Source organism: Lissotriton vulgaris, chromosome 3_2, assembly GCF_964263255.1.
Source record: "Lissotriton vulgaris chromosome 3_2, aLisVul1.2, whole genome shotgun sequence".
Lineage (NCBI taxonomy): Eukaryota > Metazoa > Chordata > Amphibia > Caudata > Salamandridae > Lissotriton > Lissotriton vulgaris.
Window position 1 is genome coordinate 48,059,956 of NC_141690.1, and position 15,020 is coordinate 48,074,975.

The following is a 15,020-nucleotide window of genomic DNA, read 5'->3' on the forward strand; positions in this document are numbered from 1 at the left end:
GAGGGCCCTTCCCACACATAACCAATTTCACAACCAACCGATGCACATGTGCCAAATCCATCAAAGCGGTGTGTCTGTGAGCCACACTAAAAACGAAATTGACACTGCATGAGGAATAGCATGGATGCAGTCAATATATCATAACATGTTGCACGGCTCATCACTGAGGTGACTGAGTGTGGACCACATCCGTAAATGAGGGGGAACAGCCATGACAACGCGGGGATTACCCCGCAAGGCCATTACAACGCAGAGATTACAACGAAAGTCGTTACAATGACTTTCGTTGGAGGACGCTGTTGGATAGGGAATAGTTTATTTTTCCATCCAACACCTTCCCTACTGTCAACGAGGGCTGGAGTTGGAATAGAAAATTAAACTATTCTACTACCCAGCGCCCTGCAGCGAAAGTCGCTGTAACGACTTTCGTTGTAATTCCCGTGTTGTAATGGCATGCGGGGTAAAAGCCTACGTTGTAATGCCCTACAACCGTAAATGAGCAGGTCACATTCTGACACATCCACAAACAACCCCTGACGTTAACAACACATCTGTGAACAAACCATGCCCCAGACTCCAAACTCCCACCAAGAGTCCAATGTATCCATGTATGCAACATCTCAGCACTGCATAAGCACAGAAGTCAAAGGCACACAGCTTGAACGGGATAAGGGGCAGCAAAATCAGAGCTGCAGGGGCAACTCTCCCAAATTGCAGCACACACGCATAACATTCAGAGCACCGCAACATTGACAACAATGTGGTACAAACTGCAACACTTTCACAACAGAACAAAGGTCACAACTGGTGCCACTTGTGTGTAGAAACTGGCCAATCATATTCGGCATAGCAGGGAAATGTTAGATGAAAATATACAAACACACATCGTAATGTTGTCAAAATGTCCACTGTCCCGCATCAAATAGGCAGCTTCTCCCAAACATTCACAATGTACATTGTCATGCAGTCTGTATGTAAACGTGTACAATGCGTCAGCATACATGTGAACACAATGTTAATTGCAGAGGGAAAATCAATACCTCCTGCAGAGCAGACCGATCATCTCTTCACTGATGATGAAGAGGACCTCCACACCTTCGACAACAACGTCTGCCAAGAGCTCATGGACAGCTTTGGAGCGCCACCTCCAAGAGCATGGCAGCCCAGTTGCTTCGAGGAGACCTCACTCCCTGCACAGACCACACAGCAAGAAGCACCGACCACAACGGCTGCCTCCCAGGACCCCCATAAACAACACATGGCCTTCCAATGCCGTTTGTTGGGGTGACAGGAGAAGATGGCTGAACAGGTGCAGGGGGGGTTTGACCTCATGGCAGCCAAACTAGAAACCAAAAGTGGGTGTCTAAGTAACACCAGGGACCACTCACAGTCCCTAACAGAAACACCCACAGTCCGTTCCATGCTCTCTAATGTTCCATGGCTGACATCGCTGGAGTCCTGACTCTGAGACAAGAAGAACTGTCTAGTCAGAGTGGCTCCATCAATGTCATCCAGCAGTTGGGACACATGCAGAGGATCGTGGAGAACATGGAGCGGACACAGGCAGATAAAATGGCTGCCACGACTGCACTCCAGCGAGAGGTAGCTGGGTTCTCCCATGCCCTGCAGACCCTCATCATGGTATTGCTGCCACAAGGTCTGGCACGGATGAATGCTGCTGCTACTATTCCATCGACATCTCCACCGCCTGAAGTGCCAGTGACACACAGTGATGCATACAATACACCTCTGGCCACTGATGTGTCACTGCCACACAGTGATGCAGACCAAACAACACCACCCACATGTGAGGCACATGATACATCAGAGGACAAAGATGCGGATGATTCTGACTTAGTGGTAAGAAGGGAGCAGTAGCATTCATCTCAGCCGTATGGCCTGTTTCTGCTTGGTTCTGCCCCCTGCATCATCACCTTCCACTGTCCCCTAATATACGCTGCGACACTCACCTTGGACCTCGACATGGACTGCCATATTTTGTTTGGTTATCAATGACATAGCAATCAGACTGAGGACTGAACTCTTCCTCTTCCGATGAAATTGTCATTCCCAAAAGTACTCTGGCTGGCCCTACACGGGGCAACAATGTAAGGTAGGGTTCGCATGGCCAACTACTCCAGCTTCAACATAACACTGAATGTGAGTAAAAAATTCAAATTCACACAGATGCGTCATTTCTATGATCATTCAAGTATGAAAATATGGATTTATGTAGGGTCGGTGATTCCCCCTTACGTCCATGTTGCTCATGTTGTGGGACTTGAGTCACATAGCGCATCATTGTCGATTACGGTCCACTTGGCACCGACACTACAACAGAGACACATGCATCAGTTACTTACTTGTCCAGCCCAGAACTGAACCACACCCAGAGGTCCGGGCTCATTGTTCATAACCCTATGCTGGACTGGCATACGCCAGCCCAGCCCACTCTGCTTACGCTTACAGGGGGGACAACAAAGCTAAATGTCCCAGGTCTTCCCTGTAGTGATCTGAGGACCACTGGTCTAGTTGTAAGCATGCCAGAGCCACTCCCTGAGGGCTAGTTTACACCCAAACCGCACCCATCCAGCACAGGTGTAACAGGACATGTGACCCTGCAAATAAAAGGGGCTTACCACACCACATTCCCCACTGCCAGAGGTGACATGATGGTGTCCGCACCACAAGACTCAATCATAAAGGGTCCATGACCTGTGACACACTGGTTTAGTGGCACCCGATGCACTGTGGCCGGCACAGGCCTCCGACCACGGGACGTTGACTAGCGGTGCATTGAGGTAGGGGCACCTGAAGAGCTGAGTGGGTGTGCAGCTGGCTTAGTCCTCGAGACGCTGTCTTGCCAATCAAGAATCTAATTGAATTGAGAGCCCTGCTGGACAGCAGTGTATGCCGAAGGCAGCAGTCAGCACACACATGATTCCACGGTGCTATGCCGCGCGGTAGGGTGCACTGGGGGGCTGTGGCATGGAATACAGTGATTGGCTGAGGAGGTTGCACCAGCACGTGGTGAGCGCACATGAAGACACGCCAGTGGTGGTAGGTGAGCATTGAGGCCTGGGTGCGAATGGGGTGGCCACTCATTGTTGGGCGGCGGACGGGTCTGGGGTGCAGCAGGCACACAGGATAGAGCAGGCACCACCTGTCATGGCAGTGGCCTCGAGGTTGGGTGGGGGTGCCGCCCTGGCAGACACGAACCTGCAAGCGATGACGAGATGTGTGCAGGTTGGCTGGGGACGTAGCCACCTCGTCTCCAGTGTAAATCTGGCAGTTGAAGCTGGCCGCCACGTGTGTGTAGGTCTATGGACAGGATATGGCAGACACAGAGACACACACAGCAGTTTCTTTGGTGGCCATTCCGGAACTGAACCACGCTCAGAGCCCCGGGCTATGTATTCACGACTATTGCCTGCCAAGGCCACTCCGCACACTCTTACAGGGGGATGACACAGCTACATGTCCAAGGGGTTCCACACTGCCTGTGGTGACCTGTTTGTATCCACTGTCCACAACACTACAAACACCAGCAGTTTATGTTAACATGGACATGTCCGTGCTCTGCATACTGAAGTCTGTCCAGCACATCACCGCCACATTGTGTACATTCTCATTGATGGGTCACTTATCTCCTTCGCAGATATTGGTTCTGACCTCTCCCCACATTCTGCAATTGTGTGGCAGTGGTGCCATGCCGTGGATGGTTTGTCTCCATGGCTGGCCACAGTTAGCACACAGTTACCTGTGTTATCGTGTCTGGTAGTTGGACATGTTAATTAGCATGTTGTATGTGATTTTGTGACGTGTGCATTCCAACAGTTGTGAAGTGTATGATTTTGGAGTTGGGGTGTGTGGTGTGTTCAGGCCTGGTTGGTGATGGACTTGCGAAAGAAATAGGAATCATGCACTCTGGGAAGTTTGCAACAACATTGGTGAACAGGCCCCGGTGGTCCAGTTTGGCCTGCACATTGATGGAATGCATGTGGTTTGTGTTGCAGTAATTGTGTGCAGTGTCGGCAGGGGGCACAAGTAGTACATGTGTGCAGTCAATTGCCCCCAACTCGTGTGGGAAACAAGCTATGGCGTAGTTCCCTTGCTTGGTCTCCAGTTGTTCTTACCCAGTGTAGAAGAAGTAAAGGTGCAGGGGTATCAAGCTTATACAAACCATGATGCTTACAGGTATGATGAATCCTGCATAATAAGACTGTGTAGTGGTTTGCGTGGTTGTAACCTTCCTTTTCTTTCCTTCGAAGGTAATGACCACACAAACTTCTGTAACAGACTTTTATTCAGGATTAATTATACCTGTAAGCATTCCGGTTTGTCCTAGTGCAATATACTGTACCAGATTACGTTTGTGACTATACAGACGCTTGACCATAGTCACCATTTATCCAACAGGTTTCTGAATATTGACTTTCAGAATATGTAATTGTATTGTGGAGTTCCTGCAGCATATGCAGTTAATTAAATCCACACATTGCCCTGATGAAGGTCACCGTTGGGAGTGGAACGCGTTGGCTGAGCTTTTCGTATCCTTGAGTTATATATTTGTGATAAAGAACTGTTTTTACACTACTGTTGACTACTGGACTTCATGACCTGGTGCACCCCCATTTCAGTGAATACAATCATGGATCTGGAGCACAGAGGTGTGAAGCAATGGCTGGTGTTGGGCTGTGTTGCACAGGAATACTAGTTGTGGCTCTCTTGGGTCTCCGAGCTGCATGATCAGTAGATCCGTGACATGTGTCGGTCTTCAGATGTGGCGCTGGGATGTGCTCCCTCTTCATACTGCAGGTTGTCGTCCTGCTTAACACCAGTAAAAGCCAGGTGTTAAATCTCTGCTACTAACGCGCATTATCGCCTGTTTTTGGATCACATTGCAGATCTGGCTGGTTGTTGAGAATATCACAAAGTGGTGTTTTTATGTGTTTTTGCGCGGGAACGCCTATTCTGCATATCATTAACGTCGGTTGTCGCTCTCATCCATGACAATGTTTTTTGTGGCAGCTATCGCTGGAAAACTGGCAATATCAGCAGTTTGCACCAGCTTGAGAACAGGGCGCTAGAGTGCCGATGAATCGGGATAAGTCCTTGAGAATATGCCCCTTAGTGCAGTGAGTGGCAAGGGATGGCAACAAATTGTTGGATGCGTGCAATTGGAATGACGTAAATATTAGAATGCAGCAGGGATATCACACGTGTATACCAGGCGCGGCCTGTGCAAGTAAGAGTGGTGGGGCAGGGTGGGGGCATTTTGACGTACGACAACAAGGGAAACATAAAAAAAAAAGAAAAGCATGGTTTTCTGTTCTGTTTTTTCAGTTTCCCTTGTCGTTGTATGTCAAATTCCCTCGCCACAACCCTTTTACCTGTACGGGCCATACCTTGCGCATACACGGGAAAGCTGAAGATGAGAGCATTAAAGAGGTACAAAATGGTACGCAATTGTAATGGTAAACAGATTACAGTACAGCAAGGAGAGCACACGTTTATGTGCCAGGCATGCAGAAGAGGAAGGTGTTACCTGTGGTACAGAGATAGCAATAGACATAGGAAGCACAATTGAAAAGAGCACATTGAATTCTGTTGTCAAACAAGATGGAATGAAAACGTGATTTGTTCTAACAAGTGGTTGCTAAAGAAGAATTCATCTCACAGAATAAACGTAGGTATTTTATAAATACAGTGGATCAGTGGCATGTGTTACAGAGCAATGCCCTATTAGCCAGCCTCAAGGTGCAACACGGAGAAAAGCAGAATGAATACGAAAAAGAATCTATTACTCCAGTGAGACAAAGGCATTTTTAAGTGGATGAAGCCCAAATAAATAGCCTATAGATGCGAAAATTAAAACATTATGCTACCATTCCAGTCATATAGTATTCAAATTAATCTCCTCACGCAGGCAAGGTGTATGTACATATAAACCATTGAATGTCCATGGGTAGATTTACTAGACCAAGGGGAACATGAACAACTGTTTTTAGCAGTCACAAACAAAGATTCTGGCGGTTTGCTTCAGCTAAAACACCCATTGCCATGTACCAACCCTATTGTGCCAGTCAGATGCCAATATCCGAATCGCAAAATAGTGTTTGCAAGTCGCTATTAGAAGGAACATGCCAGGAGCATCCCTTCCTACTAGCGAGTCGCAGAGAGATGTACGATTGTTTTTGACATAAATGTAATCGCAAAATAATTGCAGTTTGATGACAACTTCAAGTAGATGGTAAGCCCTTCCCCTTTGTAAATGGCAGTGAAAACGTTTTTTTAAGAGCAGCAGTGATCCCAGGGATCACTGCCTTCTCTTAAAAAATTATAAGGAAACTTTGGACTTTCTTTTTTTAGTGCATCCCATTTTCCTTCACGAAAATTGGGCTGCATTAAAAAAAGAAATTGCTTTATTACAAAAACAATAAAAAATAAGTCATGTCAAAAGTCAAAAAGTACTTTGTTCGGCAATTAAGAGCCATAAAATCAGAACATTTTAAAGGAAACATATTTTAACAGGGTACATAATGAAAATAAAACTTAAGTCACATAAATAAGTAGATTAAAAATAGCTCAACAGTACGATAAAATACAACCAGCGTTATGATTCTAAGGATCATATGTTAGATCACAATGGAATACATCATGTAAAGTGCAACAGTGCTAGGCACAAAACCAAATGCTATAGGTATTATATCATAAAGTACACATAATGTTGTGTGGAAAGTCCCTTAGCACAGCCTGAAGAGGCAGGCTGGCTACTGCAATGACAACTTTTTCTATGTCTAATGGACCCTGTTAGGAAGCTTGCCACCCCAAAGCAGACCATGGGAGAAGATAACATTTGCAGATATAATAATGCAGGCCTGATTTAGGCAAATTGACAATCTCTGAGCAGCAGAAGTATGTACTTTCTACGCAAGGGGTCATAATAGTTACAGAAAAACATGAAATGGAGGTTGTCTTGGCCTGAGAAATTGTCGCATGGGCAGGATTTTAGTGTACCATGTTTCATATATCCTTGAGGAATTGCCCATAGGCAGGAGACCAAATTCAAATGGAATCTAGTCAGCACAAAGCAATGCTATGCTTTGCTAACAAAGAATAGGTACGGTTGTATCTGTTGGCTCAGGCTCATAGTGGCAAACCTTCTCACAGAGGGCTTGGCAAACTGCTTCTCTTCCCTGAGCCCCTGCTGTTTGTCCAGGAACTGCTGTTTAATATTATTGATGGTGACTTGACCCAAAGGCCCAGGGCTCAGGTACAGGTCAGGACAGCCAAGCCATCTTTTCTGTTCCATTATATATTTTAGCCCGGGAATGTGCGAAGCACCCACCAAAATACAATCACAGACAAGGTGGATGCTGACCCCAGCAGGCCACGATCCCAGTTATTACAAGCCATTCCCAATGGGTTACACATTGCAAGCTATCTTGTGAATAATGCTGTGACTAGCAAATTAAAAGTCGCTAAAAATTGCAATTTGTGAGTGATGCAGCGCTACTCCGGAAATACTTTCTAATACCATAACACCTTTTCCCCGAAGTAAATAATCATACACATACTCGATGGTGGAGCCCAAGACACCGCGAGATACTTACAAAATAATACCACCCTACTTCATGGATCGGTGAATTTCAAAGGAGAGCTGCTGTATCATAGTGGAGTGTCTAAACTAAAACTAGATATTTATAATATTTACACGTGCAGTTTAAATTAGCTTACCATGGTTTTCATTTAATAAAACATATTAATTAGACACACCACCACTAAGGTTGAAGGATCTGCTAGTAAAAAATTAGGCGTAGGAAAACTCAAGACCAGCTTAATTCTCCATTTATCTAATTTTTATTAAGAGCAGATTCAGCATGTCTGAACAGTTATTCATTTTATTTATTTTCTTTATCCAAAATGACAATTAAAAGAATAAGAGTTTTTTTCAGACAATCAGTTTCATTTATTTCAGAAATTCAGGAATAGACATTTTATTTCTATTTAAGTATCAGTTAAAGACAGATAGTTCCCAAACTCATTTTCTCCTATTTCCCTAACTTCCCTGACTAATAGCCTCTCCGAAAGTTCCGATCTCATTCAGAAGAAATAGAAAAGTATTCAAAGTCTTACATCCCAGGAAAATCAGCACTCCAACATCATCTTTTGAGGAAATCGAGTTTTTTCTTCAATAAAATCAGCACTTTTTATACCCTTTTCACTAGATCTATCTATCTAAAAGTGTAACTTTCAGCTTAAATTCGAGTTCTGATTGGACAATTTTGGAGAGGGTGAGCATCACCTCATCATCATAATATTATTTTCCTTCCGTCTGTAAGTTTCTAATGGGTCAATTGTTTTGGTTCGCCAGGGATGTGTTCTAGCTCCCACCTTTTTCTCTTTGTACATCAATGGAGTAGTTGAGCACCTGCTGAAAGACCCTTCAGATGAACCATCCCTGGCGGGGGAGCGTATCCCCACCCTTCTCTTTGCTGACGACACGCTCCTCCTGTCCAAATCCCCAATGGGTCTTCAAAAACTTCTTAACAACTTCCAGACTTTTTGTGTGGAACGGGGCCTGGTAATCAATACCGATAAAACAAAATATCTTGTGATGAATCCCCCCAAAAAACCTGTATGCCCCCCTAAGTTGAATGGTGTACCTTTGGGGAGGGTAGACGTATTTGATTACCTAGGCATCCGTTTGTCGCACAATATGCAGTGGGCTCCCCACTTAGATAAAATGTTGTTAGCCCACAAGAGGGTAACTGGGGCCCTTCTGAAGGAACAACGTTCTTGTGCCATAAGACCTATAGCCCCTGTCATTGACATCTAAATAGCAAAGGGAGTCAGCTCTGCTCTGTATGGGGCAGAGCTATGGGGCTCATGCAAAATTAACGAACTGTCAAGATCTAAAAGGAAGTTCTGCAGGGCAATTATGTCACTCCCCCAAGGCACTCCCATTACTCCACTACTGCTTGATCTAGGTTGGCGACCTATTGAAGACCTAGCAAAGTTCCGACCCCTACTTCTATGGGCCCGGTTGTGGCGAGTTCCGGAGCTCGCAAACTATGCGAAAGGGGTCCCTGAAACAATGTCTTCACCAGGATGGTATAAAATCAAATGGCTAAGAGACATGAAATCCCTTTTGTGTGACTTGGGCTTAAGCGAAGCCTGGATAAACAAGGCATCCCCACCAAAGGCAGTACTCAAGAGTTTGTATTGGAGTTGGATTCTGAGCAAAAGGAGTACCGATCGTACACTGGGCAGATTGACAGAGGACTTCTTGAGATACAAGGACCTACCAATTCGGGAACTCTATCTAGATATTATTGAGAAACCATTTGATAGGTCCCTTTACTTCAAATTTAGAAATGGAACCGTTCCTCTGCACACCTTTACATCTCGGTGGAAACCGCCAGCTCAGACCACAGAGTTCTGCCCTTCGTGCCCACTCAAACAGGAGTCAGTGGCGCATTTTATGTTTGAGTGCCCAACCAAGAAGAAAATGGCTCAAGCAACTATGCCGCTTGCTTGGGACTAGGCATCATGTTGAGGCACTGCGCATTTTAATGTCAGACCCACGTCCACTGTATGTTTGCACCCTTTCAACATTTTTATCGTGGGCCTGGCGCATTAGAAGAAAAAGGCTTAAAGAAAATGTTTAATTCTTTTTTAATCTAACCCCTATGATATGTTTCTTTTATCGAAAAAGTAAGGTTTTTTAAAGTTTAATATAATCAATTTGCTGTACTTCTCTCTTCAACCAAATGAACTTGTGTATTTTTTTTACTATGAAGCTTTTATGATAATTTTTATCAAAATAAAGCCTTTTTGACTTTTGACTTTTGATAATCAAACATATACTCGATGGTGGAGCCCAAGACACCGCAAGATACTTACAAAATAATACCACCCTACTTCATGGATCGGTGAATTTCAAAGGAGAGCTGCTGTATCATAGTGGAGTGTCTAAACTAAAACTAGATATTTATAATATTTACACGTGCAGTTTAAATTAGCTTACCATGGTTTTCATTTAATAAAACATATTAATTAGACACACCACCACTAAGGTTGAAGGATCTGCTAGTAAAAAATTAGGCGTAGGAAAACTCAAGACCAGCTTAATTCTCCATTTATCTAATTTTTATTAAGAGCAGATTCAGCATGTCTGAACAGTCAATTATTTTATTTATTTTCTTTATCCAAAATGACAATTAAAAGAATAAGAGTTTTTTTCAGACAATCAATTTAATTTATTTCAGAAATTCAGGAATAGACATTTTATTTCTATTTAGAAATGCAAGTATCAGTTAAAGACAGATAGTTCCCAAACTCTTTTTTCCTATTTCCCTAACTTCCCTGACTAATAGCCTCTCCTAAAGTTCAGATCTCATTCAGAAGAAATAGAAAAGTATTCAAAGTCTTACATCCCAGGAAAATCAGCACTCCAACAGCATCTATTGAGGAAATCGAGTTTTTTCTTCAATAAAATCAGCACTTTTTATACCCTTTTCATTAGATCTATCTATCTAAAAGTGAAACTTTCAGCCTAAATTCGAGTTCTGATTGGACAATTTTGGGGTGGGTGAGCATCACCTCATCATCATAATATTATTTTCCTTCCGTCTGTAAGTTTCTAATGGGTCCATTGTTTTGGCTCAAGTCCGGCCTAGTCCTGTTCGCAACTTTGCTAGATATTCTCACGTTCGGAACCATTGTGCTCATCATTTTGGCAGTCATCTATACTTCCAGGCCACTTTGTCCTTGAACCGTAGTCACTCCAGGCACAAGCAGCTCGCATTCGGACTCGGATTATGCTTGCGCATGCTTACTTCTTTTAGGGCCATAATAATCGAATGAGTCCATTTTCTTTTAGGCCTCACGAGTCAAAAATGGGAACTATCATACAAACAAACACAAATAACCATTAATTTAAGAATTTTAGCCCTTCTGTTTACCTCCCCCTTTCTAAGGTTTTCCCTATTAGTAGTTAACCTAGCGAAATAGCCACATTTAAGCATGATATACTCACTTATTGTCGCGTTTTGCCACAAAATACGTAAACAAAAAGCACATTTATGCTGCATTCCGTTATCTTAAAGCTGCTTATTAGTTTAGGAAATGACAGAACATTAGTTAATTATGATTGCAACATAAGCATAATTAGTTTTCCATGTGTGTCTGTGTAGGTGCAACTTTTATTCCAAGTTGGTTAATTTAATGCGTCACTCAGTTAGCTCAAATTATGATTATGGAAGTATGATTTTCAAGGGTTCACAAAATGTTGTTTCTCCACCTTGCTCCATCAACTCCCCCCATTCATGATTTATCACCAAATATTTCCCAAAATGTTCCCACAATTTATCAGAACATGATTCCAATTCTTCAGATTAGTATAGATTTATACTTTAGTATCTTTTTCTCTAGTTTCTTTAAAGACTTTTTCTCAGAATTCCTCCATTTCCATATCACCTTTTTCCCTTTCTCTTTCTCGTTTCTCTTGGATTACCTTCTTCAATGATTTTCTAATATTTCTTCTCTTTCTGTATATGCAACATAATCTTATCATAAAAACTACGAATACTATTTCTTTTATTGGAATCAGTAACTTGTCTACAATTGAACTACCTATTTCTTGAAACCAATGTTTAACTGCTGTAAAGCTTCTTCCAAGTCGCTCAAGAAAACCATCAAACTCCAGTGGTTCAATTTCTCTATGCAATTCTGTAAATTTGTAATGTATTTTTCAATGTTTTGACTTTTGTCTGGTAAGTAGGTGCAGCAATGCTATACCTTCAAAATTCTCTAAAGAAAAAAAGAAACAAGGATTTATCAAGTACAACATGACGAAGCCCCAAAAAGAAGCATTGATACAACTAAAACAAGACATAACAATAATAATAAAACAGGCGGACAAAGGCGGTGCAATCGTGGTTTGGGGAGTACAACAATATACCACTGAGATAAGTAGACAACTTTCTGATGAACAGTGCTACAGTAAGATTAGTTATGATCCCTCTTTAGAATTGCAAGGCAAACTTTTTGATATCTTACAGAAGGGCTTTGATGAAGAGTTTTTGGGAAATAAAGAAGTGGATTATCTGAAAAATAAACATCCAAGGGTGCCAGTGTTTTATGCCCTACCCAAAGTCCATTAAAACAAACATTTACCACCTGGAAGACCTATAGTTTCAGGGTGCCAATCCCTTTTTGAACCTATATCCAAGTTTGTGGACTACTTCTTGAAACCCTTTATGAGCCAAGATACAACAGATGTTCTAAATAAATTGTCAGAAATGAGGTTTTATGAAAGAACAGACTTTCTGGTGAGCATGGATGTTGTCTCCCTATACACTCAGATCCCTCAGGATGAGGGCCTAGCGGTATTACGGTTATTTTTGGACACCAGAACAAGTCCTATGAAGATTCCCACTGAATTCATTTGGCAATTAGCTGAAATGTCATTGAAAAAAAACTATTTCAAGTTTCAAGACCAATTTTATTACCAAGTAAAGGGGGCAGCCATGGGCTGTCCCTTTGCCCCAGAATTGGCAGTCTTGTACATGTCAGAGTATGAAGAGAAATGTGTCTATCAAAACAAACCGTACCAACAATATATAAGAGGTTGGGTCAGATATATAGACGATATATTCATGATATGGTCAGGAACTGAAGAAGATCTAAACAATGCTCATGATTGGTTAAACCATCGTACTGAGGACATTAAATTCAGTCTGAAATGTTCACAACACAAAATGCGTTTTCTGGATGTTGAGGTTTACCCTTCAGAAGGCAAACTTGAGACTACATTCGTCAAAAAGAAATCAGATAAAAACAAATCCCTCCATTATACCAGCAATCATCCTCGCAGTTTAAAAGATAACTTGCCGGTAGGACAATTTTTACGTATTCGATGTAACTGTTCCTTCAAAGATGAGTTCTTCTTTCACGCCAACAAATTAAAAGAGAACTTGTTAGTCAGAGGGTATCCCAAAAAGCTGCTTAAAAGGGCCATCAAAAGAGCATGGTGGACAGTGAGAGACACATTATTACAACCGAAAGAAAAAGTACAACTAGAACGTATAGTTTGTGTGTCGACTTACTGCTTAACATCCAACTGGCTAAAGGATCAGATCAGAAAGAATTGGCATTTAGCAAAAAACTTGGACTCAAAACTCAAAGAGATACAACTGTTTTCTTTTAAAAAAGACAGAAGCATAGTAAACCAAATTATGAGAGCAGACATGCCCAAAGAAAAAACATCCACATTTAGAGATCTTCTACATCTGCCACCAATTCAAGGACATCATAAATATGGCACGTGTATTTGTTGCTCTACAACAATTGAAAGCTCTGTCTTTTCATAAAAGGAATTTTTGGGAAACATGAAAGCTTCACCAACTGCAAATCTAAATATGTAGTTTATGGGATAATTTGTCCCTGCGATAAAATCTACATTGGGAAAACCAACCAAGAGGTACAGAATCGCATCTCGCAACACAAATCACGCATAAGAAATAAGGTGGTATCAGCCCCCCTAGTCAACCACTGGCATACACATCAACATACAGAACAAGATTTGGTTTGGACAGTGACCTCCAAAGTAGAGAAGGACACAAGAGGAGGAGACCTGGAGGCAAAACTCTCTAAAAGAGAGGCAATGTTAATAATCGAACTCAATACAGCTACTGATGGACTCAATGAATTGTCTGAAATTTATAATCTCTAACTTCACATTCCGGCTTCTTGGACAAAATATCTCACCAAGGTCGAGTTTACACACCAAAACCAGTAATGTTCCCACTGGTTTAAGAATGGGATTCATCCAGGCACCAATGACTATATAATGCCAAAAAAGATCGAATTTTACTCTTTACTAAAAATCACCTCCAAAACTTAGAGACAAATATAGAAACGCGAAATACTGTACATATGATGCCCCAGTATTCAAGTTCATTTTTGACATCCTTTTTACTTCATAAAAGGCAAGTCCCAACATCGATGGTCCCTTAAATGACCGGAACCCTAAAGAACTTCAAATCCCAGAATTCCTGCTTCAAGTTCACATACAAATAACGCGAGATCAGGACCACTAACAACGCGGAAATAGCATTGCACACCAGCAGATATTGCCCTACCCGGACCCCTTGATTGATTAAGGTATGTTTTTAGATCTTTCTAAGACTCGGTTAGGCCACGATAAGTAAAGCACAGTCTAGTCGCAGGATCTACTGGGTAATATAAGTGAGACATTCCACTTAACGCAACCCGCATAAGATTTCACCGATCATCGGTCGGCTCCACATTACTGCATAAAGCAAGCTTTGCTTCAAACACCTTCCGGTTATGTAGGGACCCAGTTAGGATTAACCGCGTCCTAACTTATTCATTTTTGACCGCCTTCGATTGAAAAAGCCTCTGTATTGTGTACACGGCAGACACAGGAAAGTCATTCCTTTAATATTACACGCCACTCTTGTTTTTTAGACGCCGGAGTTCAGAGAAACAACATATAGAGCCATACTATTGCTTCGTGACAATGAAGATTCGGGTAAGCCTGTGACCCATATGTGAGTGTTCAATCGAAAGTATTGTCACCTTCAGCAATTTTGGTTGACAAGCCTGTTTTGTGACTTTACAGATATACTATCAGACTGGATAAACTGACGCAAGCACCACAACCGCCTAATTTCCATAGTGTTCGTGCCTTAGAATCTAAAGTAAGGCCCATGAATGCACTACTTTTTAAATGGAGAGTTAACACTTATGTGCATGTTTTGTGAAATTGATTTATTTTTATTTATTATTTTTATTTTCCTTTTTTCAATTATTTGTGAAGGTGCACTGAGAAGTATCCTATGTAAAGAATTAGCAAGCGCACAGTCGAGTGTGCTATTAGGTAAGAGACTCTTCGTAGCTCAGCCACAGTGTCATGTATCTTTGCTGCGTGCCAATATACAACAAATCTAGTAAGGCAATCATTTTTTGTTTTTTCAGAACCATCCTGG